General features: G+C 41.1%; 1 pseudogene; it reads left to right on the top strand.

Moving 5' to 3' along the window:
- The window catches only part of LOC149198459 (2-carboxy-1,4-naphthoquinone phytyltransferase, chloroplastic-like), a 33,667-nt pseudogene extending 21,345 nt beyond the window's left edge, over positions 1 to 12,322 (top strand).
- Positions 12,323 to 13,003: the final 681 nt, after the last annotated feature.

Genomic DNA, 13,003 nt, shown 5'->3' with positions numbered 1-13,003 from the left:
TCGCTCTATGTAATGTAATCTACAAGGTGATATCAAAGGTCATAGCCAACAGATTAAAGCCGCTGCTGCCCCTGCTCATTTCGCCTGAACAATCTGGCTATGTGGAAGGGAGACAGATCTTGGACGGCATTATCCTCATGCACGAAATCATTCATTCTCTCAAGCACACCAAACAGGCAGGTATGATTCTCAAGCTTGACCTGTCAAAAGCTTTTGATAAGCTAAGTTGGGTATACATACAAAAAATGTTAATAGCTTTTGGTTTTTCTCCAATGTGGGTTCGATGGATTCTGAGTCTCATATCTTCAACTTTCTTCTCCATCCTTGTAAATGGCATCCCATCCCGTCCCTTTAGTCCCTCAAGAGGCATCCGGCAAGGCGACCCTCTCTCGCCATTCCTTTTTGTTCTCATGGCGGAAGGCTTGGGCCACCACATCAAACAAGCTCTCCTCTCCCAGCAAATCAAAGGTCTATCCATTCACAACTCCCCTGCTATAACCCATCAGCAGTTTGTCGATGACAACATGCTTTTCGAGTACCCATCTGTACAAGAAGCTTCTATGTACAAATCCTTGCTGAACGACTTCGCCGAGGCTTCAGGAACTAGCATTAATAAGACCAAATCTCAAATTTTTTTCTTCCACACTCCTCCTGTTATTCAGCATGCCATAGCTCGTATTTTGGGTTTTTCCATAGACTCTCTCCCTTCTAAATATCTTGGAGCCCCCCTTATTGATTCGGCCATCAAGCATACCTCTTGGCGTATGCTCCTCGAGAAGCTTGAATCCCGACTCAACTCATGGACTCACAGATCTCTGAATATAGCTAGTAGATTGGTGCTAATCAAGGCTGTGCTACAGGCAATGCCGCTTTACCTATTTTCAATCCTTGCAGCTCCTAAATGGGTAATTAAAAGAATAAAGGATCTATAGCGCAACTTTCTTTGGGGGGCTACAGGTACAAATCGCAAATGGGCTTTGGTAAAATGGACCACTGCGTGCAAGCCTAAAGAACAAGGGGGTATTGGTCTGAGAGACCCCAGTCACAGTAATGCTATTATGTGCGCAAAAATCTGGTGGCAATGGCTATCCACCCCCAACAAACCATGGGCAGCCATTTGGACTGCTAAATATGCCAACCACAAGCCACAGGAGGAGCTCATCAGACTAACGCCCAATGCAAAAGGTTCACTCATATGGAACGCAACCAAACAACACTTCTTGATGATACAACAACACAGTTTTTGGGAAGTAAGAAATGGTAGAACAACTCGTTTTTGGACGGATGCATGGAACCAGTTGCCAAAGCTCAATGGCATTCTCAGTCAACTTCCAGGCCACTCCGGGGAAGAGCAGCATCAGGAAGAGATATGGCATTATTGGACTCAGGAAACAGATCAAGGATACAGGCAGTGGCAGCAAAGTGACACAATAATCAGTAGAGCGGATCACCAAACTATGAGGGAACTGGAAAGGGAGCTCCAAAAACGCCGAGTAAGATACTCCGAGGGCAGAGACATCCTTCGTTGGGGCTACTTGCCAAAAGGAACCTTCTCCACCACAGAGGCATATAAAATCATATGTTCAAATCCCTCGCCCCTGGATCCCATATGGGGAAGAATTTGGTCAACAGGTACCTGGCCCAAAGTCTCACTCTTCCTATGGTTGGTGGGGCATAGGAAAATACTCACTTGGGACAAACTCAGGTGAAGAAACTATCATGGTCCCTCAATCTGTGTTAATTGTAACTCGCAGGAGGAAACACTTCAACACCTTCTGGATTCCTGCACCCTTGCCAACCAAATGTGGGAGAAGGCCAGTTTTCGATGCCAAAGAAGATGCAGGGTGTCAGACGATATCACCGACTCCATTCGCCAATGGCATCAGAATCCATACAAAAGTGAAGTTCTCAACCAATTATGGAGATTGATTCCTGGGCTCCTCACCTGGTGTATCTGGAAGGAAAGGAACAAGCGCATATTCAAAGATCAAATTACTCCACTAGAGATCATCTGGGGCAACTTCTGTCTGAACCTCAAAGAGACATTGGCGCTTCGCACGTGGATGCCGGATGACTTTCCCACTCTGGCAAATGAGAAGGCCATTTGGGCTAATTGGAATATGCCTCTCCCACAGGGAAATCCAACTCAAGCCCCCTCAGAAAGCAGCAACGCAAAGAAGGAATCCTGGACCTCCCCTCCAAAGCACACTTTCAAGCTCAACTTTGATGGAGCATCAAAGGGCAACCCTGGAAATGCTGGATATGGGGGAATTTTCAGAAATCATGAAGGCTCACCCCTCCTTATTTACTTTGGCAACATAGGATGGGATACCAACAACTCGGCAGAATTGGAGGGACTGTGGCAAGGACTTCTCCTTTCCAGAAAACACAACTTTCACCCCCTGGAAATTGAAGGTGATTCCCTAATCCTCATCAACATGGCTAAACAACTCCTTAATGGGACTCATGCTAGGAAAATTGCCAATAGCTGGAGACTTGAAGCTAGATTGGAGGCCATAGAACAATGGCTTCACAATAATCGAGCCATCATCTTCAATCATGTTAAAAGGGAAGGAAACAAGGTCGCGGACCTTCTAGCCAACCTGGGTGTGGAATCTGAACACACTCTAATCACAGGGACGCTCGACATAATCCAAAACCATGATCATGAACAGGAATGCAAACTTCTGGTTCAAAAGGATGCTGCCCTCCCGGATGCGGGTGCTTGTGGTGAATATTAAAACGACGGGACAGGGTTGGGGCGAGGCAGATCGCCACCTGCCTGACCAGTACAAGAAGTTTAAAAAGGATACGGCATCTGGCGCATGGCATGAGCGCAAAGATCGGTATATGGGATTTCATTACAAACGGTTCGGCTCACACATCAGGTTCAGAGTTATGGATACCACCTCCGCACGCACCAGCCTGCATCAGAAGGCGAGATCCATCAATGCAGAAGTAATGGGAGGAGCCTCCCGAGGCGTGACAAAGAATGATAAGGTCAGGGGAGGTCCTGGGGAGGCGGCAACTTCACTGATTTATTTGCTCTTCTCGCTCGCCTCCGGTCTCGCTTCGAACTTCAGGTCGCCTGAGGGGAAACGGGTTCCTCTGTCGCTTGGCTCGGCCCTCTCGGCGAAGCAAAATTTGCTCCTCTCAGCGTTTCTTTTCGGTGTTCTATGTTGTTGTTTTCATTTCCATATCTCAGTAACTCATCTCTTTTTCTGGTCGTTGGTTTCGGATACAAGCAGGGATTTCTCTGAACCAGGTTTGGCTCACCAGGAGGATGGGTTCAAGCTCAGCAAAGGCGGTTCGATCAGAAGGCAAAGCTGCTGCCATCAGTTGGTTAGTGCTCGGGTGCTGCATTCCTGGACCTCGGCTGTTGTTATTTTCTAGATGCCTCGTCTGCGACCAAGGATGGGCTGCCGTAGAGGACAGCCGAGGCGCGCACCAACCGAATCGTCATCCAGTGAATTGTCAGGGGGGCGTCGCCCTTTAACCCGAAGCAGAAGAGGGAGATCCCGCGCCACCAGCTCTCGCCCCGGGCCTGTCCCAACCTCTGGTTCCGCCATCTTTACCTTTGATAGCGCACTGAACAGACCCAGGATTACTGCTTATTTCACGGTGGTTTTTCAGGAAGAAAGCCAAGCCGAAGATACAAGGACTCAGCCAGGGGGTTCGGGGGCAATCTCGGCTCCCTCTTCTTCCTTCCAGTTGAATGTCGAAAATGCTCCTCGGCAGGCGGCAAATGAACAGACATGCAGAGCTCAGGATGCGATGATGGTTGACCCGGGTCCCTCTGCTCAGAACGCGGCACAAGCAGAGGATTTGCCAGATATTGGTTGGTGTCGTATCATAGAAGAGCCTCCTGATGATTAGCTCGTCCACCCAAGCCTCTTCTTCTGGTAGTGTGCCCCTCACCACTGGGCATGATTGTAAGGCAAATAGTTTCTGGGATCTTTGGTGTTTCTTAGTTTTTTGGGGAATTTTGCACTGTCATATGTATCTCAGCTCGGTCCCCTGCGTGGGTCATAAAAATAGACAGTTTTCACATATGTTTTTTTGGATAGTTCTGCCTCCTACCGGAGCAGAGTTCTTGACTTCGGTCATGATGTAAATTTACCTTTACTCTGTTAATAGAAATAGTCTTATGTAGAAAAAAAAAAATGCAATATAGATAGTTGGGGTTTTTAGCAGTTTTTTCCCCAGAGAAATATTGCGTTATGTGTGATTGATTTTCTTCCTTTTTTGTTATTTTCATAGATCAAATTTGGTTTCTGCTAAAGAGTAGAGTAGATTCTTGTCTTGTGTTTTAGCATATCACATAAGATTTTGAATCTAAAAGTAAAAAAATACATGGTATCAGAGTTGAAGACAATATAGAAGAGGAGAATTCAAGTTTGGTGTGTAGGTGAAATCGAATTTGCAGTTCATACTTCAAAATCAACAATATGGCCTTCTACGGTTTGAGACTTGAGTATGCCTTGGATGGAAACTCGAATTACATAGCTTGGAAGGAAAGGATGGAGGCAGTGCTAAAAGAAAATGACCTCAAGGAATTCATAGATCATGACATTCCTAAGCCTCCAACATCGGATGCTAAAGATCTGGTTGAATGGAGAAAGTCTGTGGCAAAAGCGAGAAGGATTATTTTGCAAGGAGTTTGAGATCACATTGTCTCGAGTCTCCACGGTAAGGATACTCCATATGCAATGTGGAATACATTGACAAACCTATTTCAAAATAGAAATGACCATAGGAAGTTGGCACTAAAGGAAAAACTTAGAAAGATCAAGATGGAGAAGGGCGACTCAATTCTGAATTACTTGACCAAGTTCAACCATTGTCGAGATAAGCTTGGAAATGTCAACATTATTGTTGCTGAAGATGATATGGTGGGCCTCGCTCTTCTACGACTTCCCAAGAGCTGGCACAGTTACCAGGACTCTGTTAATGGGAGGGAGAAGCTACTAGATTGGGAACGACTATGGTTAGATTTGGTACAAGAAGAGATTTAGAGGAACACCAGAGATGGGACCTCTTCCAAGGAAGTTTAAAAGGACTTTTCATTAGTGAGAAAAGAAAATAAAGCCAAGGGGAAGAAGTCTCAAGGCAAGGCGGGCATAAAGAAGAAGGACTTGTTGAAAGTCGAGTTTTTTCACTGTCACGGGTATAGGCACTATGTGACGAATTTCCCACCAAAGAAAGCAAGCGAGAAGGAGCCAATAATAGTGGCAGCAGGTGAAGCTCTAGCTTCACAATTCAAACTTGATTTCACTCTCATTGCATGCATATCCAACACTATAATGGGAAGCGTGTGGTATCTCAAAAGCAATGCCTCGTTCCATATGACGGGGAATATAGATCTCTTCAGTGACTTTGAGGAGAAAGACCTCAAGCAGAACATAGAGTTTAGAGATGACGGGAGGTATAGCACTACCAGGATTGGTACAGTTACCTTTCAGAGGGAGTTTGGCTCCTCTCTCAGAATTACAAATGTGATGTATGTTCCGGGACTAAAGAAGAATCTTTTTTCTATTGCAGTATTGGAAGACCATGGCTATGCTGTGATTTTTAGTAAGGGAAAGGTTTTCCTTAGACACATCACCACGGGATAGGTGAAATAAATCGGTGTACGAGTTAAGAACCTGTATACTCTTGAGGTACAAGATGCATGCAAAGCCTTGAGGAGCAAGGAAAATGTTAGAGACTTGGTGGTTGAGAGGGAGAATGAATGACATCTCAACATGTAGCCCCAGAAGAATCCTTAGAAGCAGTCTCAGAAAGTTATGGAGCAGCTGGAATTAGGGAAGAAAAGAGGAGACTGAGTGGAGAGATCCACTCAAGCAGAGAAGAAGCATCCTCAGAAGAAGACTCAGAAAGTTGTGGAGCAGCCACAATTGGAGAAGCGGAGAGGAGACCGAGTGGAGACATCCACTCATGTAGAGGCCTCCAGTAGGGGGAAATTTCAAGCCAGGTGGGTAGAGGGAGCACATGCAACCATACCTCTAGGTGAGAGGTGGGGAAATGTGAAGTAATAGTCCCAAGAGTGCAGAAATTTGGGCAGGGTCCACTGAGAGGTTTTGTCTCATGGGTCATTACCTTGCTACGAAAGCCCACAATACACAGTAACAGGATGGGTCAGTGGCATTTGATGTAGTTAGATATCAAAGTGATAGAGGCAGAGGCTAGTAGTAGTCAGATACTAGAGAGCGCATAGCAAAGTTAACAATAGTGCAGATGGCACAGAGGTAGAGTCAAAAAAAGCGCAGAGTTTTCAATTGACAGAGGTAGAGCTAGTAGTAGTCAGAGACTTTGGTGAGAGATGCATCATACTGATTCAGGTTAGATGCATTTTCAGTTTCAGAAGTTGCAGTAGCAACAACACTAGATAAGTTTTGCATGCAGAACATTCCAAATGTGCCAGATCGGGATAGAGTTGAGTTCCTTTCTTGTTGAGAGGGAGTGTTGAAAATAGAAACAAGAAATGTTAAAAATAACATCTAGAAATTCTAATTTAATTTGTCCTTGAATTAAATTAGGAATTAAATTGTAATCATATTCTCATAGCAGCTTGTAGCAATTAACTAAGTTAAGTTGACTTAATTGACTTATAAAATTTGAGTTGGAAGACTATCTAGAGTCATGTAGAGTGATCCATAAATTTTAGGGTCCCAGGTTGAGTTATTTTGAGTTGTAATTAGATAACTCGGTCTAACTGAGTTATAGTCAGTTGAACTAGTTCTAATTGTTGGAGGAGCTAGTAGAGGTCTAGTAGTGGAGTAGTGCACCAGTGCATCACCAGTACCACACCAGTTAATTGAAGATTCACTCATAAATAAATCATGCATGTCAATTTACAGGAAGACCTAGTTGAGATTAGAGTTCAAGGACAGTGTACTATCAGTTGTATAATTTTCTGAACTTTACAGATAGTGCATGCAATCAATTGAGGACCTATGTTTGGATTGCACAGTTATAGAGCGAGGATTTCCCTTTAATTACTCGATAAATTCTCTCAAGAATTGCACAAGGAAGTAGGGGCTTAGAAGGTTAGTAAATTGGCTAAGCGTTGGCCAGATTCAACCTAGGAAGTAGAGCATTAGATTGTACTAGTGTAGGAATTGTTCGGGGTTGAACAAGCATTGTATTTTGTTCTTAGATCTTCTGGTTAATGCAATATAGAAAGTCGGGTTTTTTAGCAGTTGCTTTCCCCAGAGAAATATTGTGTTATGTGCGATTGGTATTCTTCCTTTTCTGCTTATTGTTTTCATCGATCAAATTTAGTTTCCACTGAAGAGTAGAGTAGATTCTTGTCTTATGTTTTAGCATATCACATAAGTTGTTAAATCTACAAGTAAAAATATACATCAACAATTATGGTTAACAGTTGTGGTTTTGATCACCTTGTATTGGTGACTTATCGTATTAAGCTCATGGTATTACATGTAGTTGAAGCCATTAAAAGGCTTAAGGATTCTCCATTGTATTGAGCCATAGTTGAGCGGTGAAAGCTTAGGTTGTTGGCTGACTTGGATGTGTTTTAATGAAGAAAAATAATAGATCTATTATTGGTTGGTTTTTCCCCAGTTGGGGTTTTCCAAGATAAATCATGGTGTACATGGTTTTAATGTTTGTTGCTTGATTATTACTTCTCTCTTGTGTTATAAATCCTAACAAGTGGTATCAGAGCCTAATGTAGATTGGAACAACATATTGGTTTCAAAGGGTAAGAAAAATTACAACAGGAGACAACATGGAGATCAAGGGGATGGAAATATTGATGTTGATTCTATGGTAGGTCTAAGAACAAGTAGCATGGTTGTGATTGGAAGTAGAAAATCCATTTTCAATAGCAGTGGTTTTGGTTATGGCATGATTGGTGTTGCAGGAGTAAGGAAGATGTTGAATTCTTTATTGTAATTGTGAACATTTTTTCAAGGTGTGGACCCGCTGCTCAATTTGTCAAACATTTTGTGCGACCATAAAATTCAAAGTAGAAATCTAAAAAATGTGTTACTGTTTTAATAGATTTTTTCTTGCGTTTAGTGATGTTGGTGAGGCTACGAGTGAGTGTGATGGGTGGTTAAAGAAGAAATGAGAATAGGGTGTTTATCTATGGCGACGATGCTCAACCTTTGTTCCATGACTTATTGAGAATGATCTCGCTAGGCGGATGATCCAGGATACTTTCACTTATAGATGTATGAAAAGAATCACATGTAAAATTTCATCTTAACACTGAATTTTAATGGGCACACAAGAAAGAAGAAGAAAGCACATAAAAGGCACAAAAAGAAGACACCAAGGCTTGATAACGGAGTTTGTCCAATTTGGACTACGTCTCCGGGCCCAGCTCGAACAACGGGGAGGCCTTTACACTAAATGGCATGAAAATAAGAGAATTAAAATCATCAGTTGCATAACAAGAGGCTTATACCTCCATTCTCAAAGATGGCTATGAAATGGAGACCTCATATGGAGAATTAAGCAGCACCAATGCGTCTGTAGCACTGAGAGGGGCTGAAGACATGTAAACTTGTACAAAACAGACGAAGTGCACTATCGGCCTCCTGCCAAACAAAATAACGTGCTGCAAATTCCTCTCCCTTGCGTTTCCAACCATCGGGCTTTTATAATGGGTCATTTGGACAAAATCCTGCTTAAATCGGGGCTGTCTGGTTCACAATAGAGGCTGGTGGTGTGGAAGGATTGGTAGGCACAACGACCCTTAAAAATAGCCTCTTTATCATTGTAATGATAAATACCAAGAAATCTCGAAAAAACACTAAAATCCGGCAAAAACCCATTTACCCGGACTTCAACTTTATCAAATCGGGCGTATATTCTTTATCAGGTCTGGGCCCAACATCGCAATCGGCGTATCACTGTTTCTGAGGTTCTGTAACCGGGGGAATGCCGACCACCGATCACTGATCGCCGATATCGGCGTTGGCCAATCGCATCGGCATCCCGCTCATACAACGACCCATGGTTCTGGTCTGCCGATAATGATCCCACCGATCATTTTATCGTCGATCGCTCTATATCGTCGATCACATCGCAAGTCAGCCCCTGCCTACTCTAATATCGTCGATATATATATATATATATATATATATATATATATATATATAGATGGCCTTCCTCCGACCCAATTACCCTCCGATTGTCGATGTTGATTTAATCAGAGATCGGTGATTAGGGTTTTTGCTACGCCCTTCTTAAGTCCGCCTCCATGGATCCTCCGATTACGATTTTTGCCTTTTAAGGTTTAAACCCATTTTTAAAGGAAAATGCCTCATTTTCTTAAGGAACAAAGCAACCTTCTTTTCGCGATAACTTCACCATCCAGGCTCGGATTGAAGTACCGTTCATGCCGTTGGAATCAAGATGACGTGATCTACACTCTGGTCCTGAGTTGACTTCATTATGAGCACTTTGATTTCTGAACTTTTCCATGCCATTGTATCTGAAGATCCACCTGGATCAGCAGATGAGAGGTCGAGAACTTTGGCATCTAAATGGAGATTATGCCTTGGTCAAATTGTCCTTGACCCTCAATGGTTGTAGCCAGGGCAACATTTTCTCGGTTTTCAACCCCCTATTTTCAACATATCCTGGTTGTTCGAGCCAAGAATTAGAGAGGTTTTCGTTGCAAAAAATCTAGAATGCTAACAGTGATATTAGTGGTGGTTGAATAACAAAATAATGGTATCAAAGGGAATGTCGTTACAAGTTTTTGGCATTGAGAATAGAATCATTGTAAAATTGGGGTAACATGGTCGCTTTGGAGCAAAACTGTGAAGAGGTTTGAGTCTTAATCAAAAACTACTCATTTTTGCATCGAAAGGTTGTCAACGAGGAGGCTAGTGATAGTCACACCAAAATTGGTCTTTCTGAGAGACAAGTGGAAGGTGTGAAAATAACATGTGGGATGAATTCAAGGCTAGCAAGAATTGAGGTCAGAATGCGAAGAACCTTAAGCTCTTTGGGAGTGATAGAGGCTTGCTCTGTGGTTCTATGTAGAGGAAAATGCTGGATGTGGAATGTTTCCCATGAAAATCGAATCAATATGTTGGTTATGATGAAAAGGAATGTGCGCAAAAGGAGCGACAGTGAGGAGTAACACTATGCAAGAAATAAGACAATTTTTTTCGTGGGCTTCTTGATTTTGAGCTTGAATCCTCGTATTACGAAGGGACACATTTATATTGGCATGCAACGAACGTGAAGTCGCCGGTAACCATGAGGGTTATAAGGTATATGGCTTGCATTTAAATTTGACATTTTTTTATCATTTACCATATTCTTGGAAGTGATTTGGTTGTTATTTTAATGGCTCTGTGGGCTTCATATGGGTCATAACAGTTTTCAATAGAAAGAGCATACTTGAAGATTGAAGTGTCAGAAGCTAGAGAGATAGTAGTTCTCACCAGGTACAATGCAACATTTTTGGAAGCAATGATTTTGCAAAGCAAGTTACTTATGAGGAAATGAGATAATGTTGGCTTAATAATAAGATAAAAACAAAAAAAAAAATGTTATTAATGGAGTTCAAACAAATTCATGTAAATGGGCATACAACTGCAAGACCTAATAAGGCATGCGTAATCCAGTAAATCAATGATAAATTCTAAACATCCACTTAGGTGATATGGGACACATGTGATGGTATGATGAAGCATGTTGAGCTAGGACAACATATAAAATTCTTAAATACCCTGACATTGACTGGGTAAGGCCTGGAGGTGAGTTGTGATCGCTAGCTCACTTGGCCAGTTTGGCTAGATTTGGCCAAGGAAAACTCAAAGTCAATTTTAAGGGGGGGATTGTTAGATAAAATTGACCCAGTGGTGGAGTTGAGATTGTGTCAAAAATTATGGTTAATAGTTGTGGTTTTGGGCACTTGGTATTGGTGACTAATGGTATTACATGTAGTTGAAGTCGTTAAAAGGCTTGAGAATTATCCATTGTATTGAACCATAGTTGAGAAGTGAAAGCTCAGGTTGTTGAGCTTGTTTGTGTTTTAGCCAAAGACAATAATAGATCTATTATTGGCTGGTTTTCCCCAATTGGGGTTTTCTAGGGTAAATCATGGTGTACATGGTTTGAATGTTTGTTTCCTGATTATTAAAATGATTTCTCTCTAGTTTTATGGATCCTAACATGTGTGTCTTAGTCAAATATGCATTCTTCCCTTTAGCAACATAGTTATGTATGCATCTGTGCTTATTGGTGTTATAACTGCATTGATCCTTTTTTGCAGTCATTTTCATCAGGTTCTCTCTTATAACCTGATTCAAAATGTAATTAATTCTATTTCAAAGGTTGTTATTTTCCAATGTTCATTGATTTTATTTGCAATTATGAGCAGTTAACCAATATTCTATCAAAATTGAAATTAAATGAAATATGCGCTAACACTTGACTAGATTAATGGAGATTGGGAGGTTAAAAAAATGTCTCCTCTAGTGATTACCATATCCTTGATAGATCTGAATGTAATATAAATAAAATGCATATTGTAATATATACAGATAGACATGAAGATTGTAATATATAAAAGATAGGTAAAGCTAGGCCTATAAAACATAATTAGAGTTAAGAATGGTAAGAATATTGTTTTGATTTTGCTACCTTCATCATTCAAAATATTTTACAAAATATATTGATGACCATTGTAACACCTCATGGAAAGATGAATTTAAGGGACAAACATAGTCCTATCATCTGATCCAATTTCATCATTTTTACCTATGACCAAAGTAGGTTAGGATCGATACAAAAAGATGATCTAAAGTTGTAAGATATGGCGTAATAGTTTTCTTTACTCTTTTGTGTGCATTTGCTACATTGAAGACTCTTCCCTTAACTTGCGTAGTAATTATCTTTAGCCTAATGATTTTGAGAATACCAAGCTTGCATTGTCTTTCAAAGTGATTTGGAGGATATTTCACGGAGAGAAGGATTGAAATCTTATCTTCTGACATATTTTTGATGATAGTTTTTCACCTTGTTAACTTTAGCCTACTGGAATGTTGCTTTTTGATTTTGTTCAAGAGAATCACAATGTGAGTTTCCCCTGGCAGCTCCCAGCTAAAATTTGTGTACCAAAGTGATGTTTAGCTGCAAATTTACATTTCATTCTCATCCCTAAATTGCAAGTTTCATGCATCTCTTATTATTATTGGCCAGTTATTATTGTATGCATTTAAATGCTTCATTTGGAGTGGCCATAGCTCTTGGGCTCTTTGTAGCTCGACTAATTTTGAAAAAGTGCGGGCACAAGTTCTTGCCAGGATTTAGTAATTGTCCCAAATAAGATTCCTTTGTTTGAAGTGGGCATGCCAAAAGATTGGGTAGAAAATTCTTTTGAAAGTGAAGTGCAGTAGATGTGGAAGCCAGTGGATTAGTTAGTTCTCCATTCACCAAAAAAAAAATATTGTGACCATGAAAAAATAGTCATGGAATGTGACATCATAACCACAAGTTGCCATATTTAAGGCATGGTGTGTGATGTTATAACAACAGGATGTCATATTTATGCAGATGACGAAGCCATCATATTTATGCAGATGATGAGTAAAAATTTCAGTTGCCTTATTTTCACCTCTAAACAATATTGAAAATAATTATTTAGTTTGAGCATTGACATATGGATGTTTCTTTTTTTAAGATAGGGGATTCAACAACCACAAAGATCAATATTTCTAACTTAGAAGATCTATATTCTATGTCAAATCATTGCATCCTTTTTTGTGTCAAACCAAAACCATACTTGTAAGAGTTTCGTTGTTTTTTTCTTCATAGCAGTAATATGTGGAACTTGTTGTGAGGTTCTAATCTATGCATAATTGCAATGAAGCCTAAATTGAAGTTATTCATTGTTGGGTAACACAATGCTACACATAAGGGACTGTTGAGTATGCCACCACAGTGTCCCTATTGAGTATGCCACCGCAGTGAAGAGGCATTAGAGAATCATGCCACATGGTGCCACGCG

This window comes from Pinus tabuliformis, chromosome 2_1 (assembly GCF_031772625.1).
Source record: "Pinus tabuliformis cultivar Carrire ecotype Pingquan chromosome 2_1, CPIR1, whole genome shotgun sequence".
NCBI lineage: Eukaryota > Viridiplantae > Streptophyta > Pinopsida > Pinales > Pinaceae > Pinus > Pinus tabuliformis.
The sequence above is the reverse complement of the archived record's forward strand: the minus strand, read 5'-3'. Positions and strand labels throughout refer to the sequence as shown.